The sequence below is a fragment of the Mastigoproctus giganteus genome, chromosome 7 (genome assembly GCF_048544385.1).
Source record: "Mastigoproctus giganteus isolate SK-2022 chromosome 7, ASM4854438v1, whole genome shotgun sequence".
NCBI lineage: Eukaryota > Metazoa > Arthropoda > Arachnida > Uropygi > Thelyphonidae > Mastigoproctus > Mastigoproctus giganteus.
In genome coordinates, this window is record NC_143581.1 from 126,713,331 (window position 1) to 126,734,218 (window position 20,888).

A 20,888-nucleotide genomic window follows, 5' to 3' on the forward strand; every position below is an offset into this window, starting at 1 on the left:
GGACGACAATAATGGCAAAATCGGTCGAAAATCTCAACGTCATGGCACAGGTCGATGTCGTGCTGAACAGACCAGAAGTGCTCCGCAATTGATGAGTGTTCCAAACCCGTGGAACGGATTACTCTCTTGTGTTCGGAGAATGAACTCAAGTCTCCTGCCAGATTGACCAACATAGCAGACAGCACAGCAGGAAATGTGGTACACCGAACCACTTTGCAAGAGAGAGGGGAGGGGATTGGTGTTTTTACAGTCGAGATGAGGGACTGCAATTTCCTGCCTGGAAGCTGCAAGCACTTTATCCCTAAATCTGTAAGACTTTAGAAAGCTGTCATGACAGATTCGGGTAGTAGGGGATAAAGGTGATCGAGGCGAGGTCATCACTATGTGTGGCCCTAGGGTTTGCTGCATGGTGAGGGGCCTACAGGTCACACTTATCTAAGGTACTGGTAGGGTAGCCACATTTAGCCAGGTCTACTTTAACAATCTCAGCATGCCTCACATCCACAAAACTGGAGTGGGCCAGGCGTGGGTCAGTAGGGCTTGCACAGTACCGAGAAGCTGACTGTGAGCATGTACTCATCAGTAGTTGGTGAATTGGCCAGCACACATTGGTTTGTTGTGGACCAAGGTCTTTAAGTGAGTGCCCTCTGGCTGAACAAGGGTATCCAAAAAGGGAAGAGCATTGCCTGACTCCAGCCCAATGGTGAACTGAATAAAGCATGACAGAGAGTGGAGGTGTTGCAAAAGTCAGTCTCCTGGCCAGCAGGGAATGATGACAAACACATCATCACAAAAAGGCTGTAGGATCTGGAGATCTACAAATGCGCGATCCTCCAGTTCTTCCACAGCGATGTTTGCCGTGACCGAGCTGATGGGTGCACCCATGTCTGTACCATGAATCCCTTTACCATGAAATTCATGGTACAGACATGGAGGGTTGTGCCTGAAAGCAGTTTGCACTGCCTTCAGGCACAACCTGAAGGCAGGGCAAACGTCATTGGTAGATAGTGAAGTTCAGCTGCCCAGGGTTTGCATTAGCATTAGCAGAGGCATTTGATGCAAGAAAGCAAGCTTATGCAGCATCAGCCAAAAAAAAAAAAAAAAAAAAAAAAAAACAATTTCCACTTCACCCCTCTGTTCGTTCAAAATATCTGTCCAGCTGAGCCTCAAACTTATTTAGGCTATCAACTTCCACGACAAGGGATGGAAGTCTGTTCCACCAACCAACCACCCGCTGGCTAAGTTTGGTTGCTGTCGAGGAGTTGTTTGAACAGGAACTGACATGAACAGTGAAATCACGTCAAACGAGGCCATAATCTGATCTTCTGAAATGGATAGGCTGGAAACTAGGAGTAGGAACTCTCTGCTGTTAGAGATCGTGTGAATGGTCTTGCCTACCAGAGGTGAAAACAGATTAGCAACAAACTTCGACAACTCATACATAGGGGAGCCACAACAGGAGCCAATAGGTCGTAAGGGGACACTCTGCTTGTTGATCTTTGGTAAGCCATAAAACTGCGGAATCGGGCATCAGAGACGTGTAGACTCTAGCGTATGGATTGAACCAAATGTAGACCAGGCCATTGACTTTGACCTCCCACCACTCTGGGATCTTCACGGGAAAGTCGATTACCAGTTGGTAAGTCCTGTAAAACAGATAGGGCTTTCATTTGGTAGTCTGAATGATTCAGAACGACTGTTCGGCATCCCTTATCTGCTGGTAAAATGACAATGGAATCTTCCCATTTCAATGAGCTGAGATCAGAGATCTGGTGTTGGTTAAGATTTGAACTAACTGGATAGGTACGCTGTAGGATTGCTGCAGTTTTGAGGCGGATCACATTGGCAGTCTCTTCAGGCAAACATGTCAACAATGCCTCAACACCCATAGCGAGTTCTGTGGCTGGTGGACTGGGGGAGAACGGCAAACTTTATCCCTAAGGTGAGTAGCTCTAACTGTTCATCAGACAAGCATTTGTCACTCAAGTTCAACAAAAACTGAGAGCAGTCCACAGTAGGAACTCTTTGCAGGTGACCAGTGTTACAGGTCTCCAGAACTAAATTGTTGAACTTACTTTGCAGTCGAGAACGATATTGGTTGGTTTTCCGGACTGCTTGGTAACATAAGGTTTGGACAACATTGGAATATACAGAGCAGGAGACTAGGCTCCTGAGTTCGAGTATGAGGATGGCTTTTCTGGTGGAAGCTCCCCGCAGGTCCTGGTGAAAACAGCCAATCCAGATTTGTAGAGTTCTAAAACTGAAATTCCGACGGGCACACTGCATACGCTCGTTGTGAAACAGTGCTATGTAGCAAAAGCCTTTTGGAATGACGTGGTGAGCCTTGAACCAGTGGCCGAATCGAAGATGTTGGTTACTGCACTATGAAGATGAAGCTTTTCTGTAGCTTCACAACAATGCTGTAAGCGTGTTTGCCAAAAAGAGTACATATTAAGCATTATTACAAAAATAATTATTTTTGTAATAATGCTCATTTCTCAACTGAGGAAGGACTACTTAAGTCCAAAAGCTTTTGAGGATTTATTTACTTTATAACTCATTTTTAACTTGTTTCCATTCTGGTATTAAAGAATTTTTTAACCAAAACCTATTGTTTTATCCATCTTCTCAGTAAAGCTGAATTATATTCCTATAATAATAATAAAAAATAAATAAAAAAAAAAAAATAAGTGGAGAAGATAGGAGTATAGTGGGAGTGCAAATAAAGTAGGGAAAGAAAGAAAGAAGGATCCTCCGATAAGGGGGAAGGAGTAAAGAATTGGAGAACTCCCGGGTTGGGGAGCCCACCCAACCCAGCGAAAGAGAAAGAATGCAGGAGTAGGAGCCTGTGAAGTGGAATGCCATCTGGTAGTCAGCAGGGGTGCCAAAGCCCAGTCCCACATTAAGTATTCAGGGGCAACTCTGGAGGCTCCTACCCCAGGAGGGGTTTGCAGTTTAATCCTACCCTTGAGGGTTAGCAGTAATCCTAACCCCTAGAAGAAAACATCCTACTCAGCGGTTGAGACCTCTGCTGGCACTTCGCTAGAGTGCAAGGAGAGGTCTCAACCACATTAGAGTTTTAGGAGGAAGAGTGGTGATAGTAGATGATCACGTTCTAAAAAGGACCTGTTCATAGGGTGTTTCTTTGCTGAATCAAGCATCTCAGTTGGAACTTTGACTGCAAATTCTGTAAGGGCAATGTAACGCATCTCATTGTGGAGGTTGTGTTTCCTGGTGTCAGAGATGGTTATAAGCCTAATCCTGAAGTCGTCGTAAAGGAGGCAAGTGTACATCATATGATCCCAAGTTTCAAGTTCTCCACAAGTGCAATGAGGATCCTGCTCTATTCCGAAGTCAACGAGTTTTTGTTTGAAAGGACCATGTCCATCAGGTTGAATGTTGCTTGAAGTCCGGTGAAAACCAGTAAGAATAAGGAGGCTTTGGGCATGTAAAGGTAAGAGAGGCTTGGTTATGGTACCTTTGGTGGTATTGGTCCAGGAGCCTTGCCAGATTCCAAGAGGGGAATGAATCTAGCTAGGACTTGTAGGGCTGGCGTACTCACAGTATGACCGGTCCTGATAATTGTGAAGAGTAGGCTGAGAGGTGGCAAATGAAGTTTAACATTGACAAATGTAAAGTACTCATATGGGAAGCAGTAATCCCAGAGTAACAAGAGGTGGCAAATGAAGTTTAACATTGATAAATGTAAAGTACTACATATGGGAAGCAGTAATTCCAGAGTAACGTATCAACTCTGTAATACCACACTGACAGTGGTAGAGAATGAAAAGGACCTGGGAGTAATTGTGCAGGCAGATATGAAGTTTTCTGAACAGTGCAGACGGTCTGCAAGAGGAGCTCATCTTGTCAATGATATACAGGAATTTTTCTAGCAGGGATAAGGAGGTGATTATCCCCTTGTATAAGGCAATGGTCAGGCCACACCTTGAATACTATATACAGGTCTGGAGGCCTCATTTTAAGAAGGATGTAGAGCTGTTGGAATGAATACAGAGAAGGGCAACAAGATTAGTGAATGGAAAAAAGGGTTTCTCTTACAAAGAAAGGCTTAAGTTATGCAAATTACAGTGTCTGGAGACTAGGCACCTATGAGGTGATCTGATTGAGGTGTATAAAGCCTTGAATGGTTTGAGCATGCTCAATGTGGATGGGATTCTTCCTCTTGCTCAGAATAATCACCTGAGAGGACATAAATTCAAATTGAGGAAAGACGGTTGTAGGATATGTGTGCGGAAGTTTGCTTTTAGCCAGCAGGTGGTTTATTGGTGGAACAAACTTCCATCTGTCATTGTAGAAGTTGATAGCTTAAACAGATTCAAGGCAGAACTTGACAAACATTTGGAGCGAGGGGATGGGTGAAATAAGGGGTTTTTTTTTTTTTTTTTTTGGCTGATGCTATATGAGCTTGCTTTCTTGCATCATGTGCCTTTGCTAATGCTAATTCTTTTTACTTGTATTATTTGTAAGAGTATGGCTTTTTAGATTGAATCAAACTTTGTCATGTTATGACGAATGGTGGCGCCTCTCGTGCATAACAGTGAAGTCCCGTAACAAACAATAGGCAGGAAAATGGAGTTGTATACTAATGCCAAGGCTTTACATTTAAAGCCCCATTCTGCCTTGCAAATTCTGGCGATCACTGCCATGTATTTCCTGATTTTAGTGGAAACAAGAGTCTGATGGGCTTGTTGGCAATCTTGATTACCGGAGGGCTGGTCAGCTGGAGAGAGAGAGATCCTTTAAGCAAGATTGACTTTCTCTTGCCAGATATGAGAATACTGTGGGTTGCTGTTCAAGTTTGTAGATTTGCAAGTGCCAGATTAGCCCTGTCTTCCAGCAGGGCTCTGGAGTCAGCGTGGACCACCAAAACCAGATCATCAGCAAATGCAAGGGACTCAATGCACCTGAGGTCCATTCCAAGGAACTCGTCCATGACAATGGACCAGAAGAAGGGTCCAAGGACAGAGCCCTGAGGACAATCCCGAGTGACTAGTCTCATGACTGGGTAGTACCTGGCAGAAATCATCGCCTTTCTTTGGTCAAGGTAAAAAGAAATACATCTGTAAAGGTTTTGAGGTATGTTGGAGAGTCTTAGCCTTTTAAGAATGATGGGCCACCACAGACGATCAAATACACCAACAAAGTCCACTGTGATGGCCAAGGAGTATTTAGCAGGATTGTTAGTGGCTATGGTGATGAGATGTTGAATGGAATCAACTGTACTGGTAGTGGCTCTACAGTCGGAGGGGAAGGAGTGTTTCAAAGATCTTAGAGAGAACAAGAAGCAGGGCAAACGGACGGTACGAGATGGGATTTTCTGGAGGTATATCCAGACTCTTGATAATTAGTTTAATGTTTGCCTCCTTCCAGATGATGGGAAAGTGGCCAATCTCTAGACAAATGTTGAAGGTAACCAAAAGGTACTGTGGAAACTTTTCAGTGAAGTTTTTTATGATATCTACTTCAAGGAGGTTGAGTCCAGGGGTTTTTTTCTCTCTATTTTTGGAGAGTGCAGTTTGAAGTTCATCCAGATGGATGAACTTCAAACTGCACTTCAGTGTGTTCATTTGAGTATTCATTATTTCCCGAGACAATGAGATGTTGTTCATCGGTAACTGGGTCATCATCGGTTGGAAAAATATAATCCAACATATTGTTCACTGAATCAGGCCAGGTCAAGGTGAGTGATCCGTCGGATTTGAATGTAGAGCATGGGACCTCTCCCCAGGGAAGCTTGATAGACAATTCCCCAGGGATCATTATTGCCAGTTGTGGAGACTAGGTACTGCCAAGACTTCTTTTTGCCTTTCCTAATGCTGCTAGTGTAGGCATTTCGGAGAACTCCATGGGTATCTCTGGCTGTTTCGATTTCAGTCTGAGGAAGGGAAGCCTGAGCCTTCTGGAAAGCTTTAGGGGCATGGTGCATGGCTCTTTTCTGATTGGTCAGGTCTGGGGTCCACCAAGGAACAGCAGAGTGAAGTGGTTTCCGCTCTGGTATAGCTGCAATATAGGCTTGTTGGATAATTCGAGTGACTCAGTAGCGCCGTTTTCAAGTGTGGTTTGGGAAGAGATAGGAAGACCTTTCGGGAGAAGTTCAACCAGAGTTTGATGAAAACTATTCCAGTCAGCTTTCTTGGTGCAGAATCTAATTATGTCATAGGGGACAGGGAGAACATGATCCACAGAGAAACATAAGGTGAAGGTGATCGCTGTGATCGGAAGTTGTCCATGCCTCATTGACTTTCCAATTTGAGAATTTATGTGCTACAGTTGGAGTGGTGATTGTCAATGGTACTATTTAAATTAAAATAATTCAGAGTGTGAAGATTTGTTGAGAGAATTAAGTTTTCAAGAACTTCACCATTCCTGGTTGCCGGGCAATCCTGTGTCACACTGTGCCACATAGTGGATCGGCGCTTTGCATCAATTGCTATCAACAGCTTACTCCCCCTGGGAGAACATCTAGTGCAGTTTGTTTGTTTGTTTGTTTGTTATTTGGTTTTTAGGAGCATTAGCAACTAAGGCCATATTGCTCCGTGATATGCGGTGGTCATTCCCTTGACCTTTTTGCATCCTCCATATTTGGTGGTGACGGGCTCGAACCCCGGTCTAATCAAAAAGCCTGTGCTATGCACTGCTGCTCCTTCCCACCTGGCTACGGAGGCGCCTCTAGTGCAGTCTGGATGATGTTGATAGAATGAGAAATATTTTCTCCAGGTCCAGTGTAGATGGAGAGGACATGAATGGACCCTAGGGCAGAGGTAATCTGAGCACAAGTGCTAATAGGTGTGCACAGTGTAGTTATCTTCATGACCATAATGTCAATATTTTTAACGACAATTGTCGCCTATGCGGTGTCCATGGAGGTTTGTATTATCCAGGTAGTGGTTTGGACAGCCTGTTACTTTTCTCATATAAGAATAGGGTTCTTGTTGAAGAAGGAAGTCTATCTATTCTGCCTGTGCCTTTAATGTTATCTGTTCAGCCACTGCTCTGGCTCTTTGTGCATTCAGTTGCATGAATTTGAGATTGTGTGTAGTTGCTGAATTTGATTTTCTATTCAAAATTAATACATGTTTGGTGCATGCTCTTGCACCAAACATGTATTAATTCAAACAACTGTGCCATAAATAGTATATGGCACAGTTGTTTGAATCCTGTATAGAATGCTGGTGAGGTAACTTTGCTCCCTTGGAGTTTTCACAGATGGCTGGTTGATCTTTGTTGGGGCAAGCTCGAAATTCATGACCATGCTTAGGACTGCCATCCATCCTCATTTTTTACGTATCATGGACTGTCCGGGAGGAATTTCTAAAATTTTAAAAATATTCGGAATTTTGGCTTTTAAAATTTGAAAATCTCCTGATCCTTATCATTGGTAAAATTTTTAATACATACACCAATAAGCTTTGCAGAAGTAATCCCAAGAACTCCACTTCCGGCTGTAAACAACACAGATTGAGGAGTTTATCATGTGTTTGGAGGTAATGACATTTTGTTCGTGCAGTTTGACTTTCTCACTCCATTTTTTTAAAATTCTCTTTTACATTCTTGGTGAGTAGGCAATTCTCTCGTTATTTAGTTTACCTGCAATTCATTCTAATTAAGTGAATTTATTCTAAATTAAAATTACGATTCCACATTTTTTTAATTAAGAGATCTCACATTTTCTATTCTTCTTTCAGTAGTTTGTATAAAAATAGTTTGATTTGTCCAGCTTCAATTCATCGTATTTATTTACGAGTAAGCATAGTTTTTGTATGCGATATTTCTTAATTTTTCAGTTGATGAAGTAATCAGTCACTTCTTCAAATAATTTTTTATTTCTACTATTTAAATTAAAATAATTCCTTAATTTACATAAATTCAGGAATACCCAATATGCTGAAAATGAAGTGCAAGTTTACAGGACAACTTGAGGATGAAATATCCAGGTTTTTGAAAGAGAAGAATAGATGAGGAGGCGGAATGCATTGTTTGCCATCCAGAAAGCTACATCTCGGTTGCTAACAAGGATTCAGGTGATTTGAACATCCACATGAATTCGGAGAAACATAAGAAGAACATTAGATTCGAAAAATGTTGCAACAAGGTAATGGACTTTTTAGTAAAAGCTGCTAAAAGGCTTGATGCAAAAGTTTCTGTTGCTGAAGGAACCCTTGCCTTTCACACAGTGACACATCACCACAGCTATAAATCGATGTCTTGTACAGCAGAATTATTAAAGTAGACATGCTATGATTCAGATATTGCTAGGAGGTTATCTTGTGCAAAAACAGACTGAAGCCATAATTAATTCTGTTGGTTTTTTTTTTTTTTTTTTTTGTTGTTATGGAGGGTTAATGGCACATAAGCTGCTAAGGCTATAATGTGCCTACATTAATTCTGTCTTAGCAGTCCATTCAGTTAAAGAAGTTAAGTCCATGCAGAATTTACATTTTTTTGTTGTTTCCACTGATGCCACTAATCATGGATTTCTGAAAATTTTCCCTATTCTTGTGCATCATTTTGACTGGATAAACGGTGGCTCAAAAGTTAAGCTAATAGAATTAAATAGAAAGGCAGATGAGACCACAACTACTATTTCTGGCTATGTTTATGAGACCTTGTGTAAAAGTGGCCTGGATAAGAAAAATATTGCATTTGGTGGAGACAATTGTAACACCATGTTTGGAGGAGTGCAGAGATACAATGAGAATAATGTATTTTCAAATTTACAAAGATTATTTGCTCGATCGCTAATAGGAGTGGGCTGCCCTGCCCACACATTCTGCATAACTGTATCCAGCATGGAGCAGATGCAATTGATGTAGATATTGACTCCTTTGTTCTTAAGAATTTTAATTATTTCAGTGTCTACACTGTACGTGTTGAAAACCTAAAAAAATTATTATACCGAATTTACAGAGGTTATCTATAAAAAACTTCTGTATCATAACAGAACATGCTGGCTTTCTCTATTACCTGCAACTGAAAGGATTATAAGTATTTATCCAGCCCTAAGGTCTTTCTTTTTGTCTCAATAATTCCACCCCCCCAAGATTTTAAAACTTTTCTTTGAAGATGAGTTCAACAAAACTTATCTTGTTCATTGCTGAACTGTAATGTCAGTCTTCGATTCACATATAATGAGCATTGAAAGGAATGACAATTCTTTGATAGAAGTTACTGAAACTCTTGCTTCCGTAATGGACATTCTGTCAGAAAGAAGTAAATATCAGTTAATTTCCTTCAAAGTGAAGGAAATGTTGAAGAAGAAGCAAGAAGAAGGCTATACAGAGAGATGTGGAGTTTTCAGAAGAAATATCTGGAATTTATATTCATCATGCACTGAGTACTTGGACATGTAGTTGAAACCACTGGAAGAAGTTTCTTCATTCAGGTGGATGTCTTTAAGACAGCCATTTGAATGGGATACTGTGTTTTCAACAATTAGGTACCTTCAAACAAAAGGAGTGTGTGTGTGTGTGTGTGTGTGTGTGTGTGTGTGTGTGTGTGTGTGTGTGTGTGTGTGTGTGTGTGTGTGTGTGTGTGTGTGTGTGTGTGTAGCAAAAATTAAGGATGCTGATGTTTCTGTTCCTTGTAATGTAAGATGGGCTAATTATTTTAGCCACTGTAAGAATGAAGAGTTTTTGACAGAGCTGTTAATAATTGCTCAATTTTTATTTTCCACATAATGCATTTATTGAAAGACTGTTTTCAATGATGGAGATGTAGTGGTCAAAGGACAGAAATTTGTTTACTGTGGATTCAATTAAGGGACTAATGCTTACAAAATTCAATTTAAATGACTTGCTATGTAAAGATTTCAATTCATATTTACCCAAAAACACAGATTTACAGAGAAAAATTGCATCAGTGGAAAAATATAAAAGAAATGTGAGAACAGCAAATAAATTACGCTGAGAAAAAAAAAAAAGTATTTTTTTCATTCATACCATAATTAAATTTTTTTGTATCATTTTTTACGAATTAAGTAATCTGCATAAGAATGGTAAGTGTGAATTCTGTTAATTTAAGGAATTTGAGCTATTCAATTAAAATATTTAACATATTATTACTTTGCCAGTGACTGTGTTATTACCCTATTATCATAATAAACTGTTATTAAAGGCTTAGGCATTTTTGAAAAGACTGTAAGTGAATGTAAGCTGTGTTTTGGTAAAATTGGGAAAGACATCCTCAAAAATCCAGATTTTTCTGCCCAAATATCTTCATTTTTAAGGTTAGAGAGGTGGCAGCCCTAACCATGCTGAGCACAGTGGCCACACATAGATTCCTGCTGGTTGCAGGTGTGTGATGTGTGCCCAAACTTCAAACAGCAGAAGCACTTAGGAACTAGAATATGTTCCCAGAACCTGTGGCTTTCCCAGCTATAAGTTCCACAAGAAGATGTGGTCCTGTTGACTTAGTATCTGCCGGGCTGTTCGAGGGAACTCAGCTATGCAGTTTACTAATGTGTACAATTACCTTTTTTTGTGCCCTTAAAAATGCCAAGTGTTCTACAATGTCACCAACTTTGTCCTTGGCAGCCATATTTCACCTGGTCATATTCCACCTATCCTTATTGCAAAAAATATTCCCAACTTTCCTGACAATAGAATTATCAAGAATAACTACCTTCTATGTGACTAGTGAATCCAGCTCATGATCCTATTGTGCAGCCAAATGCATGAGGATAGGATCTAACTTTAATGTAGGTCGCCGAGTTGTATACATACATACTGATGTGTGATTTAATTCAAAATTCTCCTTTTCTTCTTCTTGAAATTCTTCTTTTGAAAAGGTGATTAAAATATCTCTTAGATAATTTAAAATTCTTTTCATGGAACCAGATGATATTGTCAATGTCAAATCCTAAATGGGAAGTGCTCAAGGTACACATTACTAAGCTTTTTTATACCAACTAAGAAATACTCTTCAAGGTATAGATCTAACTGGATGTCAGTTGAACTGATGTGAAAAGTGAAAGTGAAACAAAATATATGGGAGTATTATAAATTATCAGTATTAGCCTGCAATAAGTAAAAACTACTCTGCGATAAAGATGCTAAGGGTATAGCTGCCAATTTTTGACTTTTGAAAAGCTGGAATTAAGTATTTGTAAGCAAAAAGAAAACAGGTTATTTCGGCGAAAACAGGCACAAAAAAAAAGGAAGCTTTTTGCAAAAAGCTGATGTTCTTCCCAAAAAACAGTAAGAAAACAGATTTTTTGGAAAAAAATAAAAAATTTTAAAGTCCACCACACTAGGCATAAAATTTCATTGATAAAATACACACAATATATTAAAATACAAGTACAGGGTTGTTGAGTTAAAAGTTTTGTATATAAAACAAGCAGCGGTGCGTTATAACTTCATGGGGCTCCGGGCAAATTTTAATTTGGGGGCCCCATGTATAGTGTTGAATTGTTCTTTGTGGGGAAATCCCACGCCTCCGGTATACTCTTACTCATGCAAAAAGCTAAATAATAATAACTGTAGATATAATTTTATTAAAAATAAAACAAAATTACATGTATGACATTTATAAAGAACTTTTATACTGTATATAGATTAAGTATAATCCACAAGAAAAAGTCATAAATGAACTCAATTAGTATTTAAGTACTTTTATTGCATTAAATAATAAACTAGATTAATTAAACGAGAATTAGAATAATATATATTTAATATAACGAAACAAACTTTCTATAAATTAAAAATAAAAACAATTCTTAACGGAACATAACAAATTACCTAATAAAAGTCGTAATTAGAATGAAAATTTTAAGAACATTATTATATGTTCACTTTCCGTGCTTTTTGAGCTGCAAAATTATCAATCAGCTCATTATAATCAACCCCACTAGTAATGTCATTTTCAATGCATACTATTGACAAATCGCATAATTTTTCTTGGCCTAAAGAATTTCTAATGTAATTTTTAATTCTTTTAAGTACTGTATATTGAAAAGATGCTCTGCCGATGTGTTAGAAACAGGTGTGGTTAAATATATACTTAAAATTATGTCCACATTAGGAAACGTAGAAACTAGCCCTTCTTGAATCGCTTTATACATTAATAAAGGAGAATTTAAATTTTAATTTTTTGCAAAATGTACAAAGTGGGTAAGTTCTTCCTTAAAAATACTAATCAATGTCGTTTCAATACATATTTATTAAATTTAAAATACATTCATCATACTCATTTGGCGAAATTTCTTTTAAGTTGATATTTATTAATATGGCAAAATAATTTAAAATATTTTGATAAGCCTCAACACGTCTTTGAATGTCTGATACCAACTAATCGCGAATAACATTCAAACAATTTACTATAAATCGTTGTTTGCCTGCCAATTGCACATCCTCATCTCCATCCCTTTTCTCATCAAAATGTAATTTTCTTTTGCGTTTTCTCCCTTTGTCTGACTCATAATTTATATTGTTTGTTAATGCAAAACATTCTGTGCTATAGTATCAAAAAATCCGTTGTTGTTTCGAATGTCTTTTGATATGTACAAAGATAATGATTTTAAAAGATTTACGGCATTATGTAAATCAGAATTTTGATTTTGAAGACTAGTTGCATTCAATCTTTGTAGAATTTCATTCCATATGAAAAGTAAAAGCGTTATTTCAATATCTTCAAAGTTTTCACATAGCTTTTTTGCTTCTAATTTTGTTACAGGTTTCTCATTACAATCTTCAAAAATTTTAAATAAAAGATTCTTTTATGGCCAAAAAATTCATCTTAACGGCTAAAATTGCACCTGCTCTTGAGGACCATCTTGTACAACAAATTTCTTTTATTGTTACATTTCCTTTTGTAGTCGCTTTCATTAAAATATCCCATCTCTTTGTAGAAGAAGAGAAAAATACAAATAAAGTTTGAAAAAAACGAAGAATGGAGTTCTTTTGGACAAGCTTCTGCAGCAGAATTTCCCACTAAATTTAGGCTATGAGCCGCATAAGGGACATAAAATGCAGTTTTACTATGGCTCTTAATCTTTATATCCCGGACATGTTGGCTGCATTGTCATAAGATTGTCCTCGACAGTTTTGGATATCTAAACTATATTCCATTAATTTTGAAGTTATAATATTTTCTATGTAGATAGCATTGTACTTTTCAATATGTAGGAAAGACAAGAAACATTCCTGAATTTTATTTTCTTTATCTAAATATCGATCGTATAATAAATGATAATTGATCTGTGTGACTTATGTCGGGAGTAGAGTCAACAATAAGTGAAAAGTATTTAGCCTGTTTGATTTCATTAATAATTGTATTTCTTATGTTAGTGGCCATTAAATGTATGAATTCATCACACGTAATATTAGAAAGATAATTCACCTGTCCTTTAAGTTTCTAAGTGGGTTTTCAAAAAAATATCAAAATTAGCTAAGTATTCTAAGCAACTCATAAAATTTCCTACATTACTATCATGCCCTCGAAATCCCAACCCTAATGAAGCTAACAGTTTCACAGTCGCAACAACTCTTTTTAGAACCTCATGCCAATAATTTGTTTGGTTTTCATAAGCTTTTATCAAGTCTAAATCAATTCTTCCTGATTTTTAAAATATCAACAATATGTTTCCGATCATTACAAGCAGTAACTAATAATTTTTTTTTTTGATTTAACTGAAAACAATTTGCAAATAAAACAGTACACAGATTTTGTGGTTTCAGAAAATATTAACCACTCTCTTTTTTCTGTGGTACCATTAGCTCTACTTAAATAGAAATGTGATTCATTTAATTTTCTCATAATGATTTTTCCATCACAATTAAAATTTCGATTTGAATTTTTAATGTTTCCAAAATTTTGCGATTTTTCGCAAAGGCAAAACTCAATAAAATCATTTGTGATGGGGTTTGGCCATAAAGCAACATCTTTTAGTGTATGTTTTATGTTTGATATCATTTGTATGTATTGCATTCGTATTTTTATCATTATTATCACTGATATTGTTTGTATTAATATTTTTATCATTGTTATCATTAATATTGTACACAGTTGCATTGTTGGTATTGTTTTCAATTTGATCAATAATAACGCCGGCTGATACTGTATAGTTGGAAGGTTCATTTTCTATCCTATTTTCTTGCCATACGCCTGCGTCACACTTGCCATCTAGGTATGGGACCCCCAGATATGGGACCGAAATTTAATTTCCGATTTTTTTACTACAAAAATAAGTTTATAGAATATTGATTTGGGGACTTTGCCCCTACCCCATTGATGGGGGCCCCAGGCAATTGCCCTTTTTTGCCCACAGGATAACGTGCTGCTGATAACAAGGGCATGGCAGTTCAGACTTAGCAAGGCATTTCCAAACTGCATGAGAAGGAATATCTGAATGAATTCAGTTTTTTTTTTTTTTTTTTTTTGCCTGGTTAAATATTCTCTGACATTCAGCACAGCATTACTATGAGGAATTATTAAAATGCCAAGAATGACTCTAAATAACTTGATATATTTCATGCTTCCTTGGGCACTTGCCAGTTCCTCCATAATTTTTTTTCCATTTTATTCTGACAAGTTTTTGCATTGAAGTTGACAAAACTTATCTGCAAAATATTTATTTATTTACCTCCTGAATTGGAATTTTTTTTTTGTGTGAAATCAATTTGTTTCAATTTTGTTTGAAAAATTTGTTCTGCAAAATAACAATAGTATACAAAGTGATTCTCCAAATAACATTATATTAAAAGTTGATGTTAAATAATATTTAACATAATGCCTCCAATAACTCAGCTCAGCAACGTGCTATCTATGAATGTAATTTATCAGTCTTAAGAATTTTCAATATAAAGTTAGCTGGCTAACAAACTAACTCTTCAATTTACTGAATTCATTCATAAAGTCATGTTTGTATATAAATTGTATGGTAAATTTTCATTACATCAACCTCTTCTGATGTTCAACAATACTGTATTCTGCATTTGACTCTCACTGGTTGTAACTGTAACATACAAAACTCTGTTAAAATTCCAATTTTAACACAGTTTTACCATTTTTTGTGAAAACAAAAAGGTGGCAGGTGGAAATATTCTTTGCATAAGGACAGAAAAACACCATGGTACTAACTCTAATATGACAGTAAAATAGATAAAGGGTTGAATCACAAAGAGAGATTCTCTGCTGTTAATCCAGAGAGTGGGGGGAGGTTAGAAATAATTCTTTCGTTTAATTTAATAACAATACAACAATAACAATTATGATTAATAATTAATTATTATTAATAATAATTCTTTTCTTTTGTTAAACAATAGAAAGAAATGGATGGACCACACTGGTCTACTAGATATCAATGGCATAACTATTCATGATTCTGCTCAGGTTACTGCCAAACTGAATAAATATTTTGTATCTACATTCATGTGAAGAACTTTTTAGGGATGGGGATTACCAGAAGTATAGTTAATCCTAACAGAAGCAAAACGGTTCTGGGATAATTAGATTGCTATTGGTTTCACAACATATCTGCAACTTACGTTTTAATTTATACCCAACTTCTGGTTCCTTTTATCTATAACTACCATTTTTGCCTATATTCAACACCAGGTTCCTTTTTTTTCCAAAACTTCTGGATTTGCTGCAACAGGATCTGGAAAGGTTGAACAGATGGGCTGAGAGGTGGCAAATGAAGTTTAACATTGACAAATGTAAAGTACTACATATGGGAAACAGTAACCCCAGAGCAACATATCAACTCTGCGGTACTACACTGACAGTGGTGGAGAATGAAAAGGACCTGGGGGTAATTGTGCAGGCAGATATGAAGTTCTCTGAGCAGTGCAGACGAGCTGCAAGAGTAGCTCATGGTGTCTTGTCAATGATATACAGGAATTTTTCTAGCAGGGATAAGGAGGTGATTATTCCCTTGTATAAGGCAATGGTTAGGCCACATCTTGAGTACTGTATACAGGTCTGGAGGCCTCATTTCAAGAAGGATGTAGAGCTGCTGGAACGGGTACAGAGAAGGGCAACAAGATTAGTAAATGGAACAAAGGGTTGCTCCTACGAAGAAAGGCTTAAGTTTTGCAAATTACAGAGTCTGGAGACTAGGCACCGGCGAGGTGATCTGATAGAGGTGTATAAGGCTTTGAATGGTTTGAGCATGCTCAATGCCAATGGGATTCTTCATCTTTCATCTTTCTCAGAATAATCACCTCAGAGGGCATAAATTCAAATTGAGGAAGGACGGATGTCGGATAGATGTGCGGAAATTTGCCTTTGGCCAGCGGGTGGTTGGTTGGTGGAACCAACTTCCATCACTTGTTGTTGAAGTTGATAGCCTAAACAAATTTAAAGCTCAACTGGACAGGTATTTCGAACGAACGGAGGGGTGAAATGGGAGAGGGTTTTTTTTTTTTTTTTTTTTTGGCTGATGCTGAATAAGCTTGCTTTCTTGCATCATATGCCTCTACTAATGCTAATGCTAATGTCAAAATAAATAGGTTTGTGAGATGGTTTCCATAAAAATTCCACCACCCACCCACCCGCCCGAAAGCACACACGCACACACTCACTCACTCACAACAGAAGTTTGTGTAAAAAACTTTTTCATAAGAAGGAGAATAGACAGTAAGAAATACTAATCTAAAATACCAAAGAACTAAACTTAAAGTTCATTGAAAATAATAATCTATAACTTATCATTTAAATTTCATTGTGCAGCTTTGAACGTTTTTTTAGAGAACCATCTTCCAAATCCAAACAACTGAGTGGCATATTAAAAATTGCAAAGTTTCTTTACAGCTATGATGCACAAACTGTAATACTGCTCTGTCTGTACAAATTGAAACTTCATTGAAATGGTTGAAACTTTATTATTCTGCTATGCCATGTCCCTGCATGTGCATTTGTTTGATAGAATGTGATGCATAGGACCATACATCATATTCTATCTTTGCAAATAATCATACATTTCTTGAAAGTCATATTTTCCACTACCTTTAAATAAATTTCCTGAAAACATGGACAAACTGTGTTCAAGCTAAAAGCAGGAAATCCCTACTGTCATCAAAATTCTGGCAAAGTAAGTGATAATTCCAATGAATAAACTGACATTATTTGAGTTCAGTGGATCCATCATTTGTTTCAAGGTGATAAAATGCCTTTGCTTCCTCTAACTTGACCATATCTTTCTTGGAGAAATATGGATGTTTGCTTGTGTCCATATCTTCCTCAATAAAAATTGCCAGGACTCATCAGGGTGCTTCTTTAACCTCTACATCCATTTGTTTACAGGTCATAGTTGAGGCAGCTTTAAGTAATTTATTACCACTTTGATCTTGTTTTTGTAGAAGTGGAGTAATAGGAAGTACTGAAATGGGAGTGGCTGCAGACTTTTTTTTTTTTTTTTGTACTGACTTCTGAAAATTCAATAGTCAACACACAGTGGATCTGTAAGAATGTTTAGGTGGAATGGTCATTTCAGTAGCACATCAATGGAGCATTCTCTGAAACTTTCTAAGTATACAGGTTTCTTGGGTTACTGGCTTTACCACTTTTCTCACTTCTTGATATGAGATATTAAACTCCACTTTGTTCCTCTATATTTCCTTTTCCTCCTTCCATAGGTGGCATGCTCGGGAGTATCTAGGGTGCTCTCCTGACAGTTGATATAGTTTGATTTTGTAGTCAAACATGTTCTCATTACATAAGACCAAGAGCAAGTTGTGATCCGAGGTGCATGGAGGACCACTAACACTGACCATGCAATTTGAAGGGCTGCTGGGAATAAAGTTAGGATTATCTGGTATGGTATTCTGGTAAGTAAATGAACAAGCTGTGTAGTAATTGCAAAAGTCTCAGCATCTCAATCAATTGGGTCTGTTGTAACTAGAAATTCAAAGCCAACTGAGGGTTTAAACATTAAAAACACCAAGGAAAATTCCCACTGTTAGACCAGAGAAAGTGGAGTTTCAAAGAAAAGAAGTTAAAGAGTTCCATTTTATCTTCTGGTTCATTTTATCTACAACTACCATTTTTGGCTATATTCAACACCAGGTTCCTTTTTTTTCCAAAACTTCTGGATTTGCTTCAATATGTCAAAATAAATAGGTTTGTGGATTTGGGAGAACAACAGATCATTTTAATAGAATGAGAGAGAGAGAGATAGAGTTTAAACCAAAAGCGATCAAAAATAGAGGATTCCAAATTAAGACGTCTCAACAAGGAATATCAGAGATGATATATGCACAAGTACCACCTTTGAAGCAAAAGGAATTGTGCAACGAATTATTCAATCATACAATTGGTTGCTTCAATCATAATACTATTATTTGTCTCAGTTGCCCTTAGTTGCCCCAAGATCTCAGAATGAGACAAGACTGCTCATTCTGAGATCTTCGTGAAAAATGGTATGCCCAAAGCAAACAGAAATGTCTGGTAGCATCCTCCTATTGCCCAAAGCATTTCTTCCATCCACTGGATGTTGGCTTCAGAACAAATGCTTCAAGGCCTTGGTTGACGAAGCTATACGTTTTTCACATACATAACATTGTCAGGCCAAACTTCTGACATTTCCCAATTCAGTTCAATAAGAGTTGTCCCTGTTAAATACAAATACCAGATAATTATGCACTCTTCTTAATGAGTGAACACTGCCATTTTAAGTATTAGAAATATACTACTCTGTGTGGAGCAATAAAATTAACATACAATTTCATATTGTGCTGCCATCTCTTTACAACATTCAAACATAACTTCCCACCATTTTTAAATATGGTGGGAAGTTAGGTTTGAATAATATACAGCCACTCCCTGATTAACGTAAGGGTTGTGTTCTGCTGTGCTCTACATAAGTCGGAATTTCCCCCATGCTTGTGCAGCAACTGTGCTCACTGAATTGATTGAATTAAAAAAGAAATGTTTGATGAACATGTAAATAGAATTAATTATTGTATTTATTCAATTTTTTTATCTCATGCACAGGAAAAAATTACAAAATCGTGCAATTTAAAAAATTTAAAAATTATAAAATTACAAACAAAATAGGAGATGGGCATAATTGTCAGTAAGTTTTACCTCTTGAGCATCATTGCCAGAATCGACGTGGAGGAGTTAATTTGCCATCATTGCCAGATTCAACAATGATGTTTCATTGTCAATTCTGGCAATTCTGTCTACAGCTGATAAGTACACCGCTTCAGAGGTTGACGACTGTGGAGATTTAGAAGGAGTTGGCCACTCAACCTTATGAAAGAACATATTAATGGATGACAGAACAGTGGCTTTTTTCTTTTCATTATAGATTTCTTTGTCACAAGCAAGCATATCATTCACCCCTCTGTTAACTTTTAAGAATCATTTGCTGTTAACTTTTAAGAATCGTTCGCTGTCAAGATCCATCTCAAACCTTGCCATTGCCGATGCAATTTCATGAAATGTCATTGCCATCTCTCTGGTGATGAAGCATCTTGGCTCTTCGTTTGGGCCATCTTGAGTTTCGCCAGTATTTTCTTCTTTCACTGTCGCTGCCTGCAAGTCAATGAGGTCTTCATTAGATAATTCCTTCTCTTCTTCCTCTATTAACTCCTCCACGTCTTTGGCAACAACCTCCAACTGAAGTAGCTGTGCAACCTTTACAATTTTATCTGTAACTTCTTCATATGATTCGTCTTTTTCAAACCCTTCGAAGCCTTTTATGTGCTGTGGGCATATTTTCTTCCATGTGCCATTTAAATAACTTTTAGTAATTTCTGCCCAGGCCTTATTAATGTTTAAGATGGCATGGTAAATATTGTAAGATTTCCGAAAGTCTCTTGACGTAAAATTTTTCTCACTGTCTACTGCAGACAATGCCTGAGCAAATGTAGTGCGTAAATAGTATGCTTTTAAATTCGAAATAACACCCTGATCCATAGGTTGGATGAGTGAAGTTGTGTTTGGCAGTAGAAATATGACTCTCACATTTGAATTGAAATCATCTAGATGTGTAGGATGTCCAGGAGCATTATCTAACAAAAGCAAAATCTTGAAAGGAAAATCGCTGTCTTTACAATATTTTTCAACCTCAGAAATTTCAATCCTCAAAGAGAGTTATTGTTATCCATGCACTCTGGTTCAATCAGAAATGCACGGGGTAGGGTGGCTTTATCGGTGCCTTTAAATGCACAAGGATCCAGAATGGTACACATGCAGTGGTATTAATCTGTAATCTCCCACTGCATCAGCTCAAAGCAAGAGCGTGGCCCTATCTTTTGAAGCCTTGAAACCTGCATTGTCTTTTCCTCTTTAGCAATGTATGTTCAACCTGGCATTTTTTTCCAATACAGAGCAGTCTCGTCAACATTAAAAATTTGCTGCATTGAATAGCTGCCTTCATCAATAATTTTTTCCAACACGTCACAAAATTTCTCTGCAGCTGCAGAATTGGCACTGTCGACTTCACCGCATACTTTAATGTTTTGGAAACCAGCACAATGCTTGAACCTATTAAACCACCCATTGCTTGCCACGAACTTGGGTTGGGGTTTGCCATACTTATCCTTAATATATTCATAAATACTTCTTGCTTTTGCTTGAATGGCCATTGGACTCAGGGGCACTTGCTTCTGAATCTGATTTTCCATCCACATTATTAATAGCTTTTCCATCTTCGATATAGCACCTGAACACTTTTTTGTGAATTGACTCTGAATCTGATTTTCCATCCACATTATTCATAGCTTTTCCATCTTCGATATAGCACCTGAACACTGTTTTGTGATCACTGTTGATCACAAAACAGTGTTTATACGCGCACTGTCCTTTAAAATAGTATTCACTGTTGAAACTGTGAGACCTTGCAACAGATGACAAATTTTGTCCTGCTTCGTACTTCTTAATCATTTTCATCTTCATTTCTAAATCAATTTTGTTTCATT

General features: G+C 37.4%; 1 protein-coding gene across 1 annotated transcript in view; it reads right to left on the reverse strand.

The window, feature by feature from the left end:
* unc80 (unc80, NALCN channel complex subunit) overlaps window positions 1-20,888 on the reverse strand; it is a 1,843,891-nt gene that overhangs the window by 1,542,335 nt on the left and 280,668 nt on the right. The window lies entirely within an intron of this gene.